The sequence below is a fragment of the Mus pahari genome, chromosome 17, assembly GCF_900095145.1.
Source record: "Mus pahari chromosome 17, PAHARI_EIJ_v1.1, whole genome shotgun sequence".
NCBI classification, from domain to species: domain Eukaryota; kingdom Metazoa; phylum Chordata; class Mammalia; order Rodentia; family Muridae; genus Mus; species Mus pahari.
The window spans coordinates 328,143-347,704 of NC_034606.1; the positions used below are offsets into that span (position 1 = coordinate 328,143).

The 19,562-nt window shown below is 39.7% G+C and overlaps 1 protein-coding gene across 2 annotated transcripts in view; it reads left to right on the plus strand.

Moving 5' to 3' along the window:
- Window positions 1–10,448: 10,448 nt before the first annotated feature.
- Window positions 10,449–19,562, plus strand: part of Cpq (carboxypeptidase Q) — a 377,206-nt gene continuing 368,092 nt past the window's right edge. For both annotated transcript variants that reach the window (XM_021216707.2, XM_029548087.1), the window contains exon 1: window positions 10,449–10,644. The gene's annotated coding sequence lies outside the window, so the exon portion shown is untranslated. The remainder of the gene's footprint in view (window positions 10,645–19,562) is intronic.

Sequence of the window (19,562 nt, forward strand, 5' to 3'; positions counted from 1 at the left end):
GTTCAAATTAATCCACTCTTTCTTTTCGATGTCTTGTGTTAAATTTTAAGAAGGAACTTGGGCCAGACTGAGTCATATTTCTATTGTAAGCTTATTTCTGAGGTCATGAAGTAGGCATACTGAGTCTGATATAAAGGGCAAGGGTATTATTCTTCCAGGAACATGTGGAAAAAAGAAGCAGATTTTCCTCAAATGGGCAGGAAATTACTATAAAAGAGTGAGTGAACATAAGGTGAGCAAAAATCTTCCATTTTTAATGAAAACTTACATTCAAACTAAAGAGTAGACATGTTTCTCATGTTTAGCACATCTATTTATGAAATATTCTGTATGCTGTATGTTTCCTGGTAGGCAGGAGAATGGCCCAAAAAGATTAGTCCTGAACTAAGTATGAATGAGACAATCTTGCAAAAAAGCAAATTCTAGAAAGAAACTAAGAGGTTCCACCCTACCAGACCTCTAAACTCCCTGCGGTCTCCATTCTCTTGAGGGTTAGGTGCATCTTCTCTGACTAAACACACCCCAGAAGTCCTCTGGTGTATATGTGTTGGAGGCCTTAAATCAGGTGGTGTATGCTGCCTGGTTCGTGTTCCAGTATCTGAGAGATCTCGGACGTCCCAGTTAATTGAGACTGCTGGCTCTACTACAAGGTTGCCCTCCTCCTCAGCTTCTTCCAGCTTTCACCTAAGTCAACTACAGCGGTCAGCATCATCTTTCCATAAGTTGGGTGTAAATATCTGCATTTGACTCTTTTAGGTGCTTGTTGGGTCTTTCAGAGGGCAATTATGAGATCCCCTTTTATGAGTGCTCCATAGCCTCAATAATAGTGTCTTCTCCTCAGAGTCCTCTCCATTTCCATCCCTGCAGTTATTTCATACAGGAACAATTTGGGTCAGAGTTTTGACTGTGGATGGCAACCCCATCCCTCACTTGATGCCCTATATTTCTGCTGGAGGTGGGTTCTAGAAGTTCCTTTTCCCCAGTGTAGGGCATTTCATCTAAGGCCCCTCTCTTTGAGTCCTAAGAGTCTCTTACCTCCCAGGTCTATGGTACATTTTGGATGGTCCCCCAAAGTCCTTAGTGATCAGAGAAATGTAAATCAAAATGACCCTGAGAGTCTAACTTATACCAATCAGAATGGCTAAAATCAAAACTTCAGGTGACAGCACTTATTGGTGCGGATGTGGAGAAAAAGGAACACTTCTGCATTGCTGTCAGGATTGCAAACTGGTACAACCACTCTGGAAATCAATCTGGAAGTTCCTCAGAAAATTCGAAATAGATCTACCTGAAGACTCAGCAATACCACTCTTGGGAATAAACCCAAAAGATGCTCCACAGTGCCACAGGAGCACATGTTCCACTATGTCATAGTGGCCTTGTTTGTGATAGCCAGAAGCTGGAAACAACCCAGATATCCCAAGACAGAAGAATGGATACAGAAAATATGGTTCATTTACATAATAGAATACTACTCAGCTATTAAGAACTAGGACATCCTGAGTTTTGCAGTCAAATAGATGGAAGTAGAAAATAATAATAGTGAGTGAGGTGGCACCTCAAATCACTCACAAGAAACAGTCTTGATGCAAACTGCAAGAGGACTTTTTATTCCAAGAGCGCTCTGGGACCCACAGTTATACACCACACAGGGGTAGAGGACTGTGGGCCCCAAGTAGCCAGTGGAGGGGGTATTTAAAGGAAGAAACTACAATTCAAGAGAGTGGGGGGGGGGAGCGTTGTTGAAAAATACCAAAAATACCAGTTAAGAGTCACAAGGAACTGGGAGTCAAGACAGTTTCTATGAGCCTCTAACAATAGCACATTTGCATAGCAGGTTCCAGGATAAGTCAGGGTGGATCAGGGTGACTTTCTTTGAATGAAAAATCCCCAGGTGGGTGGAGGAATGTTGCTATGATTAGCATGCTTTGGAGCACTGAGTCACAAAGGTCACATTCTCAAGCCTGGGCCTAAAGGCCTAGAATTTATGTTTTCATGTTTCACTTTTTCAGTGCCTCTCAGGATTGACTTTGACATATAGCTAAGTGAGATTAGCCTCCTCTAGTGTTCAAATGTCCTAGGCAGTCCTTGAGCTGACCCTGGGCTTGGAATTCAGTATGTTACCTATTCAGTAACATTCAGATTTACCTCTAGTATCGTGAGAGATAGTGAAAGAAATCAAGCATTACAATTCTTTAGAATAGAACTAGTAATCTCAGGGCTAGTCTACATAGTATACTTAGAACAATAGCAGAGTCACTCCCATGCACAGGAATTTACAATGACCTAGGAAGAAGTAAGGTTGTTGTCTAAGAAGGAACTAGAGTAAATACTTAGAACAATAGATAGCTGAGTCACTCCCATACACAGGAATTTACAATGGCCTAGGGGGAAGGTGGACGATATAATAGACTAGAATTAGAACTATGGCAAGGGCATGAATCCCTAGTCCCTGACTTCTAAGATTAAGATGATCTTAGGTGGGGCTGCTCTTGATCCCAGTTGTTAACATTGATTTTATCCCAGTTGGTTCCTGTTAGCTTTTAGTATGCATTCTTCTGTTTTGTTGTAAAAGTAATTTTGCATAATTTCAATGTATTTAGGATGGCCTTAATGTATCACTTTAATCCCAGCACTCGGGAGGCAGAGACAGGCGAATTTCTGAGTTCAAGGCCAGCCTGGTCTACAAGGTGAGTTCCAAGATAGCCAGGGCTATACAGAGAAACCCTGTCTCGAAAAACAAAACAAAACAACAACAAAAACAAAACAAAAAAGAAAAAGAAAAAAAAAAGAAAAAGAAAAAGAAAAAGAAAGAAAGAAAGAAAGAGCAATTCTCAAATTCATTTGGAGCAACAAAAATCCAGGATAGTGAAAACTATTCTCAACAATAAGAGAACTTCTGGGTTAATCACCACCCCTTGACCTCAGGCTTTACTACAGAGGAATAATGATAAAAACCGCATGGTACTAGTACAGAGACAGGCATGTAGATCAATTGATTAGAATTGAAGAAATGAGCCCACACACCTATGGTCACATGATCTTAGACAGTGGAGCTAAAAACCTTCCAGTGGAAAAAGACAGCATTTTCAACTCATTCTCATTTCCTTGTACAAAGCTCAAGTCCAAGTGGATCAAGGAATTCCACATAAAATCAAATATACTGAAATTAAAAGAAAAGATAGTGGAAAAGAACATGGGCACAGGGCAAATTTTCCTGAAACGAACACCAACCAATAGCTTGTGTTCCAAGATCAAGAATTGACAAATGGACCTCATAAAATTACAAAGCTTCTGTAAGACAAAGGACACTGTCAATAGGACAAAATGGCAACCAACAAATAGGGAAAAGATCTTTACCAACCATACATCTGATAGAAGGCTAATATCCAATATATACAAAGAACTCAGGAAGGTAGACTCCAGAGAACCAAATAACCCTATTAAAAATGGGGTACAGAACATGTTAGGTAGTGTTCCTTCTGGTTCTATTTTATGCAATAGTTTGAGGAAAAATGGTATCAGGTTTTCTTTGAAGGTCTGGTAGAATTCTGCACTAAATACATCTGGCCCTGGTTGGTTTTTTTTTTTTGGGGGGGGGGTTGGACTTCTTCTATTTCCTGTGTAATATGGGCCTATTTAGATAGTTCACCTGCTCTTGATTTAACTTTGGTATGTGGCATCTGTCTAGAAAACAATCCATTTCATCTAGATTTTCCAATTTTATTGAGTATAGGCTTTTATCATAAGATCTGATGATTTTTTTTCAGTTTCCTTTGTTTCTGTTGTTATGTTTCACTTTCCATTTCTGATTTTATTAATTTGGATACTGCCTTCAGAATGACTAAGATCAAAACCTCAGGTGACAACACACGTTGGAGAGGATGTGGAGAAAGAGGAATGCTCCTTCATTGCTGGTGGGATTATAAACTGGTACAACCACTCTGGAAATCAATCTGAAGGTTCCTCAGAAAATTGGAAATAGATCTACCTGAAGACCCAGCTATAACACTCTTGGGAATATACCCAATGTCCCACCATGCCACAGGGGCATGTGTTCCACTATGTTCATAACAACCTTATTTGTGATAGACAGAAGCTGGAAACAAACTAGATGTCCCATGACAGAAGAATGAATACAGAAAGTGTGGTTCATTTACACAATGGAATACTACTCAGCTATTAAGAACTAGGACATCCTGAGTTTTGCAGTCAAATGGATGGAACTAGAAAATATCATACTGAGTGAGGTAACTCAGACCCAAAAGGACATGCATAGTATGTACTCACTAATAAGTAGATATTAGGCACAAAAATAAAATAAAATTAAAAAGTATAGAATACCCAAGATACAGTCCACAAAACTCAAAAAACTCAAACAGCTGAAGTTCCCAAGTGAGGATGCCTCAGTCCCACTTGGGAGAGAGAAGAAAGCAATCACATCGGGGTACCTATCATGACTACCCTCTGAAAGACCCAACAAGCAGCTGAAAGAGTCAGATGCAGATATTTGTACCCAACCAATGGACAGAAGCAGTTGACCCTTGTTGTTGAATTAGGGAAAGCTGAAAGAAGCTGAGAAGAACGGCAATCCTGTAGGAGGACCAGCAGTGTCAATAAATCTGGACGCCTGAGATCTCTCAAACACTAGACCACCAAACAGACAGCATACACCAGCTGATATGAGGCTCTCAACACACACACACACACACATTAGAGGACTGACAGGTCTGTGTGCATTCAGAGATGATGCACCTAACCCTCAAGAGACTGGAGGCCCCAGGGAGTTGAGGTCAGGTGTGGTGGAGGGGGCAACTATGTGGAGCCTGGGTGAGGTGGGTAGGAGGTGTGGGATCTTGAACAGATGGAGTGTGGATGGGTGGGTGGGTGGAGGTTGGGGATGGAATATGGAGTGTAAAAATAAATTAAAAATAAAATTAAGCCAAGAACTGGGGGTGGGTGGGTAGGGGAGCAGGGTGGGGGGAGGGTATAGGGGACTTTTGGGATTGCATTTGAAATGTAAATGAAGAAAATATCTAATAAAAAATTGAAAAAAAAATAAATTAAATTAAATTTTAAAAATGGGGTACAGAGCTAAACAAAGAGTTCTCAACTGAGGAAACTCGAATGGTTGAGAAGCACCTAAAGAAATGTTTACTCCTTAGTCATCAGAGAAATACAAATCAAAATGACCCTGAGTTTCTTCCTCACACCAGTCAGAATGGCTAAGATCAAAAACTCAGTTGACAGCAGATGCTGGTGAGGATGTGGAGAAAGAGGAATCCCTCCATTGCTGGTGGGATTGCAAGTTAGAACAAATACTGTGGAAATCAGTCTGTTAATTCCTCAGAAAATTGGAGATATTACTACCTGAGGACACAGATATCCCACTCCTGGGCATATACTCAAAGACGCTCTAACATATAACAAGGACATATGCTCCACTATGTTCATAGCTCCTTTATTTATAATAGTCAGAAGCTTTCCACATGTCCCTCAACAGAGGTATCAGTACAGAAAATGTGGTAGTTTTACACATGGAATATTATTCAGCTATTAAAAATAATAACCTCATGAAATTTGCAGGCAAATGGATGGGACTAGAAAATATCATCCTAAGTGANGTAACCCAGTCACAAAAAAACCCACACATACTATGTACTCACTGATAAGTGGATATTAGGAAAAAAGCTCAAAATAACCATGATAAAACTCACAGACCTTATGAATCTCAAGAAGAAGGAAGAGCAAAGAGTGGATGCTTCAGTCCTCCTTAGAAGGGGGAACAAAATAATCACAGAAGGTAGATGATGGGAGTGGCTTGGGTGGAACAAAAGAGGGGGAGAGGAAAAAAGGTGGGCAGGATTAGGTGTGAGAAGAGACAGGAAAGATGTACAAAGGGTCAGGAAATCAAACAGAGGTGTTTAACAATGGGGGATGGGAAACAGGGGTGTCCAACAGAAAGTTCAGGAAACCAAGAGGCTCCTGGGACACAACCGGGATGACATTAGCTGAAATACCCAACAATGGGGATAGAGAACTTGTGGAGAGCATATGCAGAGGTTAGACACAGCCCCTGTTTGAGGGATGGGATCACCTACCCTTCTCAAATATTTTAACCCAGAATTGATCCTGTCTAAAGGTAATACAGAGACAAAGAGTGGAGCAGAGACTGAAGGAAAGGCCATCCAGAGAGTGCTGGGATCCAGCCCATATGTGGACAACAAACCCCATCACTACTGTTGATGCCAAGAAGTGCTTGCTGACAGGATCCTGATATAACTGTCTTCTGCGAGGCTCTGCCAGAATCTTATGGATACAGATGCGGATGCTTGCAGTCAACCATCAGACTGAGCATGGGACCCCATTGGAGGAGTTAGGAGAAAAACTGAAGGAGCTGAAGAGGTTTGCAACCCTACAGGAAGAACAACAATATAAACCAACCAGACCCCACAAAACTCCCAGGGACTAAACCATCAACTAAAGAGTATACATGGAGGTACCCATGGATCCATCCTGTAACATAGGATGGCCTTATTTGGCATCAGTTAGAAGGGAGGCCATTGGTTCTGTGAAGGCTTGATGCCATAGCATAGGGGAATGCTAGTGTGGTGAGGTGGGAGTGGGTAGGTCAGTGGGGGAGCACCCTTATAGAAGCAGGGTAGGGGTGTGAGATAGGGGATTTGCAGAGGGGAAACCAGGAATAAGGATAACATTTGAAATATAAATAAATAAAATAACCAATAAAAAAGAAAAAAAGAAAATAGTCTAGAAATGAAAATTGATGGACAAGTTGTAAATTTTAATGTAATTACTTCTATGAACCTGATGATTCAAGCTTAAGTTTTGTGGTTGCTAGGGTTTTTTTGTTTGTTTGTTTTTGTTTTTGTTTTGTTTTTTTAAGGTTTACCAATGTCTCATAACAGATAAAACAAATAAAAGTACTTGATTTGGTACTTCTGTTTTGGGGAAACTAAAGGGTTAATCAAATAATTGCAGAATAGTATATTCAAAAGAAACACTGAGAAATTCTTTTGAAAACAAGACCACTAGTTAGAATATTCTTTATTTATTTGATACTGGGTAATGTAATTTGATTAAACATTGCAAGCTTTGGCTACTTTTATATGATCAATCAATTCTCGTATTTGCATGTTTACTGTGAAGAAGAACAGCATTACTATGGAGCTTCGACCAGCTCACACATCGGTCTTGGGTCTTGACTTGGATGACATACTATCATCCTGGATTTTTTTTTCCAGAGCTGAGGACTGAACCCAGGGCCTTGTGCTTGCTAGGCAAGTGCTCTACCACTGAGCTAATCCCCAACCCCTATCCTGGATTTTCTATGAGCTTAGTGCTCTATGTCAAATCTGTTGTCTTCTAAAGAGTTGTTCACTTCTGGGACTAAAAGGATGGGTGACAACTAGGATTTGGGAAAGTATAACCAGTTCTCCAAAATTATTTCACCAATGTGTTCTCCCATGGCTATGCAATAACCTGTACATTACCCTTGTGATATTCTTCTCAGCTTGATCTATAGAGCTTATAACACAATTCTGTATTGAGTGCCTATAGTGAATAAATAGACTATGTTTCCAGTACTCAAAATGTAATGGATATAATATAAATGTTGATGAATATTTGTCTCTATATAATTATAACCATTAACCATTAGTACATTTATTAAATGTACTAATTTTTTTTTGTTTTGTTTTTTGAGACAGAGTTTCTCTGTATAGCCCTTGGCTGTCCTGGAACTCACTTTGTAGACCTGGCTGGCCTCGAACTCAGAAATCCACCTGCCTCTGCCTCCCAAGTGTTGGGATTAAAGACGTGCGCCACCATACCCGGTAAATGTACTAAATTTATGAGGCTGTGTCAAAAATACCTAAGAGAAAAAATTAAGAGAGAAAGAGTTTACTTAGTTGTGGTTTCAAGTGATTAAACTCAGGGTTCCTTGGCTATGCACACTTGGATCACATCATAGCAGCAATAAGAAGCATGAGGAAAATGCAGAAAGGAGCAAAGAATGTGGAAGGAATTATGGGCATAACTTTCAAAAGCATCTTCAGAGTGATTTAGCTTTTCTAGCTGCTGAAATTTCCAAAACTTCCCCAACCAGAACCAAACATGTTGTGGACCAAGCATGAAAGACAAAAGCTTGTGGCAGTGACTGTGCAGATCCACACTAGAAGTAAGGAAAATGAGTGCATCACATGGCATATGGCTTAGTAGCGGATGTAGATGTAAGCATATAATTCCAATGAGGTAAACCCCAGAAAAGAATGAAAGCACAAAGAAGGAGCTCCCCTTCCAGTAGCTTGCATGAGCCAAGTTCTGATTAATAGAGTATCTGAGTCAGAGAGAGAGAGAGAGCAGTGCTAAGAGCTGTGGAGATATACCAATGCCACTATATCAGAAATATAACAGTTCTAAAAGAAACAAGAATAAAATGAAAACCAAAGATAATATACTAGACAGATATGAATAGCGTAATTAAAATCAATCAGCTAAAAGGGGTGAGGGGAAGCTTCAGGAAAATGGTCCAGGAAAATGTTTGCATAGATGGGCTCTGGAATCAAGCTACTTCAATTTACAACGTCAACTTGACCTCACCGGGTGTGTCATGACCTCTCTAGTTTTCAAATTATTCATCTGTGAAGTAGAAATAATAATCATAATACCTAGCTCATAGAGCTGAAAAACACCCACAGATAATCCACATAAAGTGTTAGTAAGAAGCATTCAATTAAAGTTAAACTCCTGTTATTATTATATTGTGAGTCAATGACAGAGAACTTTTACAGCATAGGAAAAGGCTTGGAAGTTAATGCATCTGACACACCATGAGCAAGTCACTGCCATCTAAACTATACTTAGAGAGACAGTCTATGGGCTGTTTTTACTGGTGCATGATGAGCTAAATACAGAAGTTGAGTGTAAGCAGCTAGAAGTGTAAAAGAGGTGATATTTTTACTTGTTGCAACCTGTATGCTTGTTTTTACACAAAAACTAGAGTTTGTCATTTTATAGCTTTTCAGTTACCTTTGCTAGATTATTAATTTCATTTTACAAAATTAGCAGTTGTAGGAGATTGAAAATAATACAGCTTATTCTTCATCAAAGATAGTTTCAGAGAAATTTAAATCAATGGGCCTAGGTATGACTCCTCACGGACCATTTGTGGAAAGGCCAGCTATGACCATGTTGAAAAGACCCTTGAATACCTTTTTGTGAAAGGCAACACGACTAGAAAAAGCTTAAAGGGATTGTCATATTGTTATATGTACACAGGTGAAAGTACTTGAAATGATTTTCTTTGTATGTTTAATTTTTTTCTTTCCTGTTTTTTAAGCTTGTGAGTTTTCCTTTTCTTAGCATCTACCTATGCATCCCAGGCTAGCCTGAAACTCAAAATATCCCTGCTTCTATTTTCTGTGTTCTGAGATAACACACACATGTATCAGCATGCCTAAGTTTTTCCTTGGTTTTGTATGTGTGTGTCTGTGTGTGTGTGTGTTTAAGAGGAAAGACAAGAACTGGAAAGTATTTTACAAAGATAACTTTGATAAGAGTCTAGCTAAGCAAAGAAATTTGGACTTATCAAAACACAAAACATTAAAAACGTGCACATGTTGCAGTTTGGACTTTATGCAGGTCCCCAAACTACTGAAGGGAGGGCTGTCCCTGAATCTGTTGCTTTTCTGTGGATCCTGTTTCCCTAGTTGGGCTGTCTTGTCTTGCCTCTGTGGAAGAGGGTGCGCTCTGTCATTCAGTGACTTGATGTGCCAGGGTAGACTGGTCCACAGGGGCACCCTCCCTTGTCTCAGAGGAGAAGGGGTGGGTACAGGACGGGGGCTGTGGGCAGGGGGAGCTGAGAGCAGAGGGGCTGCTGTGATCAGGCTGTAAAGTGAATGAATGAATAAATAAATGGGCCAAAAATAAGAGCACACGTACTACGAGAGTAGTAAAGCATTGTTCTTTCCCTGATACAATGCCTAGACAATGACTTTCTGGTCTCCTAGTTTAGATCATGCCCTCTGCCTTCATGATCACCTCCTTTCTTACAGTCTTTCAACCATTAAGGAAGGGAGAAAATAACCTGGTGCTTTATTTTGTTTTTGAGACAGGGTCTCATTTATTCTGTAGCCCTTGCTAAGCCTCAAAGTCCTGGGCCATCTTCCCACATATACAGCCTCCCTAGTACAGGATGATTACTAGCATAGACAAAATAACTGTTGAGTTGCTTCCCTTGGGAAGGAGTTTGACGGTTCCCAGAACAAGGTCTCTAGAAGCCAGGCCTTGGGGACCCTACTTGCCTTAAGCCAGGCCCAGGGAGATCTTTCAGGGTCAGGTCCAGCCAGCCACAGCCTCAGTTAAAGCCCAGGCCTCAGGCCTGGCTGACGGTTGCACCTCTGTCTCCGCCCACCGGCCAGGGAGAGCTCCACAGCTGTCCTGGCACACAAAGAAGCCAGGCCTGCAGACTCGGGGGCTCTGGGCTGTTCCTGAGGCCTCTGGAGGCCCGCCCCGTGGATCCAGTGCGCTGCGAGTGACCTTCCCCTTCCCGACCCCCGAACGTGCCTGTAGTCCGCAGGCCTCAGCGGGTGTTGCTGCCTCTGCTCAGTAGGGTCTAGTGATCAGGTGAGTGTCCCCAGACTGTGGGTGACCAGCTGCTCCCCAGAGATGGGAGGGTGAGCTGAGGCCAGCTGGCCTGGCTGCCAGAGAGCTTCCTGATCGATCGGGCTCGAGTGCCCTTGCATAAGACGAGACTGCCTGTCACACCGAAACCCAGAGGCAGAGGCCAAAATCGCTGGTGTCTGTCCCTTCTTCAAGGTCTCTGGCCCCGCCCCTCGACTGCCTAGGAGCTTCCTTCAAGCCCCTATCTGGAATTTTCCCTAGTCACCTGACTTGCAAGAGGCTTTACCAGGGTGGGGTGGGAGAGCTTTGGTGGTTTCTTTCACTTTCTACCTCGTTCTGTTCTTTCATTTCTGATAGGAAAGGCCCCATTTTCGAGTTGTCAGCGTCTGACTTGTCATACATAGTCGTACTCAATATCCAGTAATTGACTGTGAAGTAGAACTGAATGAATTAAGTGGACAAATGCGTAGGAAATGGAGCAGAATGAACAAAATATATGACTGGCACAGTGAATATGAAATGGAGACATCAGATGCACAGGCTTTCGGCTCTGTTTTCTCAGTTAAGTGTTTCGCAATCTCTGTGGTTAATCCAGGGGAGTTTGATTCTTTGTAGTTGTTAGTAACTAGACTCCTGCACCTTATTATCTACATTGGTTGGATTTGATATATTTTGCCTAAAACAAAATAACCTGAACTCTTTCTTGCTTGTGCTTTATTCTCCTCCACTTTTGGTTTGAGCCATCACTGTCACCAAAATATTTAATGTATTTACAAGGTACAAAGGTACATCTCAAAGCAGAACCATGTCGCTGACTTGTATTTAAATCCAGACATTTCTCATGAATCTAAGACTGTGAACAATTCTATTTTCCTTAGAAAAGGGTTGGTTGAGTTGCAGGTGAATGAAGAAAACTAAATATGTCACAGTGAGGAAAGTAATTTGTGTGCATGACACATAGTGATTTAATACAGTTGACCACTGCTGTAGTTTTGCTTCCTAGACCCCATGTTCCACAACCCCCCCAATAAAACCAAAATCAATGACTTTGAATTGTCACTTGATCTCTTTAGATTTTAACTTCATTTTGTGTGTGTGTGTGTGTGTGTGTGTGTGTGTGTGTGTGTGTACATGTGTGTGCATGGACCTGTGGTTAATACAGGAATCTTCCTCAAAGGTTTTATTCTTTAAATTTTGGAGACAGCACATCTCAGTGGACCTGGGAGCCAGTGAATCTGCTAGATCAGTTGGCCAGTGAGCTCCAGGAATCCACTTGTCTCCACCCTGCTAGTGCTGGGGTCACAGACATGTGCCAGTGCATATTGTTACCTACTTATTTCAAGTCTATCTGGTAGAATAAATGTTTTGTTTAGTGAAAAAGACTGACTTTTTCAGGTTGTTTTCCCAAATAGCCAGTTGTGGGTTCATGTGTCATTCAACTATGAAATTTACAAGTTGATATTTATGGTGCTCTGACCACACACTTTTATTGTTCATTTAAACTTCTTACTTATATTATCCCACTAATCTTCACCGTAAACCCAAGAGCAAGGCACAGTTGAAACTCCTTTTGACTTAACTATCAGAAATAGTACTTGAAAAATAGGAAGCCAAGACTCAGAACATAAGCAGATGGGATCAGGCAATGTCTGCTGTGAACGTCTGTGTGGTATGGAAGACTGGTTTCCATGTGTTTTGGAACATGTACAAAATTTGGATATGGTTACCATATCCAGTGAACTGAGAATGGGAGCCAAGAAGTAGGATTACTAAGGTGGATTTAGTTATTTTATATTTTAAAAATTATTAGCTAGCATCATCAAAATGGCTAGTTGGTAAAGGCACATGCTTCCACCTTGAGAGAACTAAGTTTAATCCCAGGACCAGTCACACACACTGCAAATTGTCCTCTGATTTCTACATAGTTCACACACACACACACACACACACACACACACACACACACACACACACACACAAATTGTCAGGCAGGTACGGTGACTCACAGTTGTAATTGTAATGAGAATCGTTATGAGTTCAAGGGCAGTCTGAGCATCCAAGTGAGATACTCTCAAATAACAGCAGCAACAACAACAAAAACCTAAATAAGAACCTTTTAACTCCACTATGATTTGACACTTTCAACCTAAATGCTCACACATCCTAATCCTTTTACTTATTTAGGGAATTTAAAGTTGGTGACATTGAGGGTTCAGTGACTAGCATTTAAGGGCACTGCACCATAAGCTCTAAGCATTGTTTTTTTTTTTTTGTATGTGTGTCTTATCTTTGTGTCTTTGGTAAGAGGCTGCTTGACATCCTCCTAATAGGGAATATTCAGAATGTAAAATGGACTTCTAGGACCCTTATAATTAATTGATGAGAGCAAAAAAGGTAGCCTATAAAATAAGTGGAAATTATTTTGTTTTCTTTTGTCTGCCAGGTTTAGTCTCATGGAAGGCAGAAACTAATGGTTAATGCCTAGAAATCTGAGAGTCCTTGCCAATTTTATTTAGCTCAGGAGGCTGGAGCTTTCTGTCCTGAGGCTGGTGAGATGGAATAGACTTTCCTATTGCTCACAATATTATGAAAAAAAATTAAAGCAGGAGCTTTTATTACTTGCCCTGGAGCTGCAGCTTTGAAATGTACTTTCTCTGCCCCCCTTATATTTTCTCTAAACCATTTAGCTTTCAAAAACAAACTATGCATTCATGTACTTTCCATTTTTAGATTATTATTCTTTTCTCTTTATTTCTGGACATGTTCTTCCTTTTTTCATTTCATCATTTCTCCTTCCCTTCTTTGCTCCTTCTTTCCTCCATCCTATTATCTCTTCTCAACCATTATGTTTTAAAACAAGTTTTTACTCTGTAGTTCAATTGCTCAGGAACTCACTATGTAACCAAGGCTGCCTTCAAACTTGTTAATACTAACCTATGCACCTGAGTCTCCCAAGTGTTAGGATTATAGGTATCAGCCACCCCATTTAACTCTGGCTTCCTTTCTGTACTCTTGCAAAGTAGTAGGACCAATTGGTGTACTTCTCCTTAGTTATTATTTTATTCAGCAAATACTAATATCCCAACAGTTTACTGAGTATGTGCTATATGCCAGATAAGGAATGGAATACTGAGTTTGAGAAGAGAGTGAACTACCACATACTTAATTATACCCAAGTGTAATGCAGGGTGGATGCAGTGGATGCCTGCAATTCCAGGGTTTGGAAAGCAGAGATAGAAGATCTCTGCAGCGCGATAGATAGCTTCTGTGTCTTCCAAATCTGCCTTTGCTGGTACTGATACTGATACTGCTTTAGGTTCAGTTTTCTTAACCTCCACAATGAATAAGGTAGAGAGATGGAGGAAGATTCTGGATGTCATCTTTGGGGCTCTATAGGCATGAACACCTGCACACATACACATGCAAACAAAACACCTACCACATATACACATGCAAAAATATTTTATTTCATTTTAGTACTGATATGGATTCAAGGATCATGAATTTCTAGTTTCCCTGTGTCTGCCCACTGTATGGATTAACTTACATGCATAGCTGTTTGCTATTGGTCCTTACAGTTAGACAGAGGGCAGTGCCAGGTCTAGACTTGTTTTTCCATTTCCCAGCTTAGTTTTATATTGTTCAATGACCTACTTCTACTTAAACAGTAAAGGTAGGTAGATGATTTGAACATGAAAATCATGTTCCATATATTTTAAAAGGTATATAATGATTCAGGGATTCAGTCCCAGATTTTTCCTTTAATTCTTGATACTCAAGTCTTCACATATTATACATATGATACACAATAACGCAGATGTATCTTACCTTAAGCAAATTCTGTAGTGGTAAGTGTGACTCTTTTTTTTTTTTTTTTTACTCTATCTACCATTGAATGATTGTTCACTTTATAAAAGGGTTATTGATATCATAAAAAAGGTCATTTTTCTTGCTGAAGATCATGTCATAAGATCAATGTTTTGTATTGGATAAAACATTGCTCCGAGAGCATCATTTGGCATTCATAGTCTCTAAGTTCCAGTCTTCATGAGCTTTCTAGTCCATATAGCAGTGCTGGCACTAGGAATCCTCCAGCCACCATCCCTTTCCCTAGAGTTTTTTGACTCTGTTGGCCTCCAAATACTATTTGCTTTAGTTTTTCACTTGACATGGTTGGCAGAGTTAGAACATACAGCAAAAAGTTCTAAGGCAAAGCAAGACTCTGAGATAATAGATTTTGCCATGGACTAAAAGTCAGAGGGTTGTGAGTTACTGTCAGCCATGAGAGCAGAAACAAAGGGAAGGCATCTGGGTTTCAAAGTTTCATTTATACAAAAAGATATCTAGCTGCACCTGCTTCTGATCTTTCTTGCACCAGTCAAGTGCAAGGGTGTTCTTTGTTTGTAAGATACTATGCTGATGTAGTCATTTCTACAAAGAGCCTGATAATGCTTCCCCTCACTAACAGTTTGTCATAGACTTTATCAAGTGTTCTGGAAAATTTGTACTAATAATAACCCCTTTCTTTTGATATTATTCCCCCTCCCATTATTCACTCAGTGCAAAACCTTCCAATGCCTTTCCTGCAAAGTAAGAGTAACATCTCTGTTAGCTCTTACACATTTGTAATCTCTTATTTATCCCTTGTTAACAAACTGAAAAAGATGAGAAAAGTTTGTAATTCTGTTGCTGTTAGAGAAAGCTAGTTTCTCTCCTGTGTTCTAAATACATTCTTACTTTTTACCCACCACTCTCGGCTACACTTTCCCACTGCCTGGGAGACTAAGTGGCCACTACCCCCACCTTCTTCACATCACCCTGTGACAATGGGTTCTGGACATCCAAACTCTAGTCCTCCTATGTGCAGCAAGAATTTTTGCAAAGCAAAGGCCATTACATTAGACCCAGACTCATTTCATACTGCTAACAAATATATACTATAAGAAAGGAATATTAGTGATCCTTTAAGAATCATCTAGGAGACAGGTGTCCAGACACTCCTGTGAGGAATTATGTAGATCAGTTTAACTTAGAGAGAATACACACATTAACTGTGGGCAACACTATTACATGCGCTGAAGTGACCATTTTCCTTAAGGTATGCTGTTTTATAACTTTCCATTCCATGATGGACTTCACTCTTGAACTATAAGTCAAAATAAACCCTTCCTTTATTTGAAACTGTCACAGAAAAATAAAAAATACGTACATTATTGGCAGATATCCAATTATTTATTTGTAAATGTGTAAAGCAGTGTTAGTGGTGTTGGGGATATTCTTAAGAGTGTGAAGGTGAACGTAGATGTCATATGTTGAAGTTGAGTGCTTTCATCAGTGGCTATCTTTGTTTTTGAGACAGAGTTTTGAACTGATCCTAGAGCTCACTGACTTGGCTAGACTGACCAGCAACCAACCATGTAGTCTCTGCCTACCCCCAATGGAATTAATTATAAGCATGTGATATCATTCATGACTTTTTATATTGGTGTTAGGAATCTGATCTCAGGCCATTTTTATTGTACTTGTCTTGTGATTGCCCCAAATGGCAGCTGCCTCCATCAGCAAGACCAGGGCTCCAGGAACTTTACACTTTCATTGTACTATGTGTTAGATTCAGTCTCCAGCACATTTTCAAAATTGCCATTTCTATGTTCTTGCCTGCAAAGAGCTCTAGTGGCTCTTGTCCAAGTGAGTAAATCTTGACTATGACTGTGGATTTGCCCATCTCGTCAATCTTAGAATGTTTGTTCACCCTTCAGTCTTCTTATGAGCTAAGGAAAGTTGTTGGTTTTCAGCCCATTTAGCTTGATTTGCTGTAGTAAGGACAGCAGCAGTGACTTGCAAGCTTTTTATGTTGTAGCTGAAAGTGTGGGTTTGGTAACAACGGGTTTAAGTCTTTTGTTTGTCCTTATGAGGTGTTTATCTGTACATATGACTTCTGATTTCTCTTCTCTGATTTTGTGTTAGCCTTATGGAAAAAAATGCCTTCATCCCAAAGACTCTCTTGTTGTATGCACTAACTACTCTTAATAAATGATAGACATTCATAATGTATATACCCAGCTTGAGGCTTTAAACATTTAAATTTTTCTGGGGCTAGATATATGTCTCAGTGGTTAAGAGTACTTGTTGCTCTTGCAGAAGACTGAGTTTTGATTTCCAGCACCAACATTAAATGACTCATAGCCATAAATAACTCTAGAGAATCTGATGCCTTCCTCTGCATTCCAAAGATACCTAAATACATGTATATACATGTGTATGTGTACATGCACACACATAAAAATATCTCAAAAGGAGAAGGGAAATTCTATCAGAGGACCAGCAGTCTCAATTCATCTGGACCCCCAAGATCTCTCAAACACTGGACCACCAAACAGACAGCTTACACCGCCTGATATGAGGTCCCCAACATACATACAGTAGAGGACTGCAGGATCTGTGTTCATTCAGAGATAATGTACCTAATGCTCAAGAGACTAGAGGCCCCAGGGAGTTTAGATGTCAGGTGGGGTGGGAGTGGGGTCATCCATACGGAGACGGGGTGTGGTAAGGGGGAGGTATGGGATGTGGAACAGTCAGAGAGTGGATGGGGCGGGATAAAATATGAAGTGTAAAAAATTAATTAAAAAAATAAATAAAATCTCAAAAGTTTAACAATTTCTCTTGAGAAAGATGTGTGATAACTGGGAGACAAAGTAAAAGCAATATAATAATTGGTAATAATTTTTATATTTTCTACATTGCATATTTTAGGACAGATATTAGTGGCCTAATGCTTACAGATTCCTCAGTGCACACTTGTTAATATCCTCTTTTTATTCTTCCAACAAAGCACTGCTTCTATATAGATCATCTGTTACAGTAGACTTATCTATTAGCTGAGATTCTAAGCAATCTTTCCCTGGGACCAGGAAAAACAGTCAAGATTTTAATTCAGAAAAAGGAACTGGAATCTGTTTCTAAAAGCTACTGAACATTACACTCTGTTTTTTTAGAGAGAGCAAACACCTTGCAAGTTTTTTTTTGTTTTTTGTTTTGTTTTTTCTAATTCTTTTTCTGAATGCAGTAGCAAGATTGACAGGGGATGGACTGATGTGTGCCCATGTGGGAAGAAGGATGCTGCCTTAAAAGCACAGATGGACCTTTGGATGTGGAAATTTATAAGGCTCAGAGAGCCCTGACAAATCTTTAGAAGCTGGGTCCAACAGAATAAATGGGAGGCTGTTTGCTGGCTTGGCATTGGAGTCTGTCTGGCACAAACTACATGGTGAATAACTTTTCAAACATTTATATCAGCATACACGACACTGGATTCTCAAAATGTCCAATTAAACCTTTGTCAATGGAAGAAATGTTTGCTTCCTCAAGGGCTTGGTGGCCTCTGTGACAGACTTGGCCTCTGTTACTGAAGCACTTGCAGCTGAAAGTCTTTTGAGCTCTTCCTCTCTGGACTTGATCTTGTTATTCAAATAAAGATCCCCCTGAAAGCTGTGAAAACTGTGTCAGGCTGTGGATCATAGATCTGGGTGAGCTAACTAAAAAAATACCCAGGTGACAAGCATTTTCAAGACAAAGAGCATTCTACAGTTTTAATTTCTTTGGATTTTTAAAATTATTTATGATTGGGGTGTTTAAGAAAATGATTGCCTTGTCTACTCCCTGATATTTGTGGGATTGCTTCCAGCAATCCATTTAGTTTGATGTTGGCTATTGGTTTGCTGTAGATTGCTTTTATTATGTTTAGGTAGGGGCCTTGAATTCCTGATCTTTCCAAGACTTTTATCATGAAGGGTTGTTGGATTTTTGTCAAATGCTTTTGTAGAATCTAACAAGATGATCATGTGACTTTGCATTTGAGTTTGTTTATATATTGGATTATATTGATGGATTTCCTTATATTAAACCATCCCTGCATCCCTGGGATGAAGCCTACTTGGTCATGATGCATGATTTTATTGATGTATTCTTGGATTCGGTTTGTGAGGATTTTATCGATTTTTTTTGCATCAATATTCACAAGGGAAATTTTTCTGAAGTACTCTTTTTTTTGTGCTTTACAGTCACTATTTTTTTTTTCAGTATCCAAATTAACAAAGTTTTATTAATTTATGTACATATGTTTGATAGGAAGACTGGTCTGTGATTTCCTTTGTTTTGTCTTTATGTGGTTTGAATTTCTGTTTAATACACTAGTATTAATTTGGATTCATATAAAAATGTTGAAGTAGTCACTCCTTTTCAGTTTTAAACAATAATTTGAGAAGTACTGATAGTGGTATTTTGACATTTGGGTAAATTTCTGTAGAATCTGGTCCTGGTATTTCTTTGTACTGAAATTATTTTATTTCTGATTTATTCTCATTGCTGATTATAGGTCTCTTTAAATTGTTTCTCATTGATGTTGAGGTTTACTTTTCGAACACGTGAAACATGATGGATCCTATATTCTAAATCAGTCTTCTAGTTTGTATCATTTTATTGAAGAATTAAGGAAAATATTTATTTTGAAGGTACTATAGAATTGGTCATTTTTGGAAGTGACATGTTACCTTTTTTTCTTTTTTTTTATCAACTTTTTGCTAGATTATTTTCTTCATTTACATTTCTTTTTCTTTTTTTAATTTATTATTATTTTCTTTAATACATTTCAAATGCTATCCCGAAAGTTCCCTATATGCCCCCCCCGCCCCTGATCCCCTACCCACCCACTCCCACTAATTGGCCCAGGCCTTCCCTTGTGCTGGGTCATATAAACTTTACAAGACCAAGGGGCCTCTCTTCCCAATGATGGCTGATTAGGATCATCTGCTACATATGCACCTAGAGACACAAGCTCAGGGGGTACTGGTTAGTTCATATTGTTGTTGCACCTACAGGGTTGCAGCCCCCTACAACTCCTTGGGTACTTTCTCTAGCTC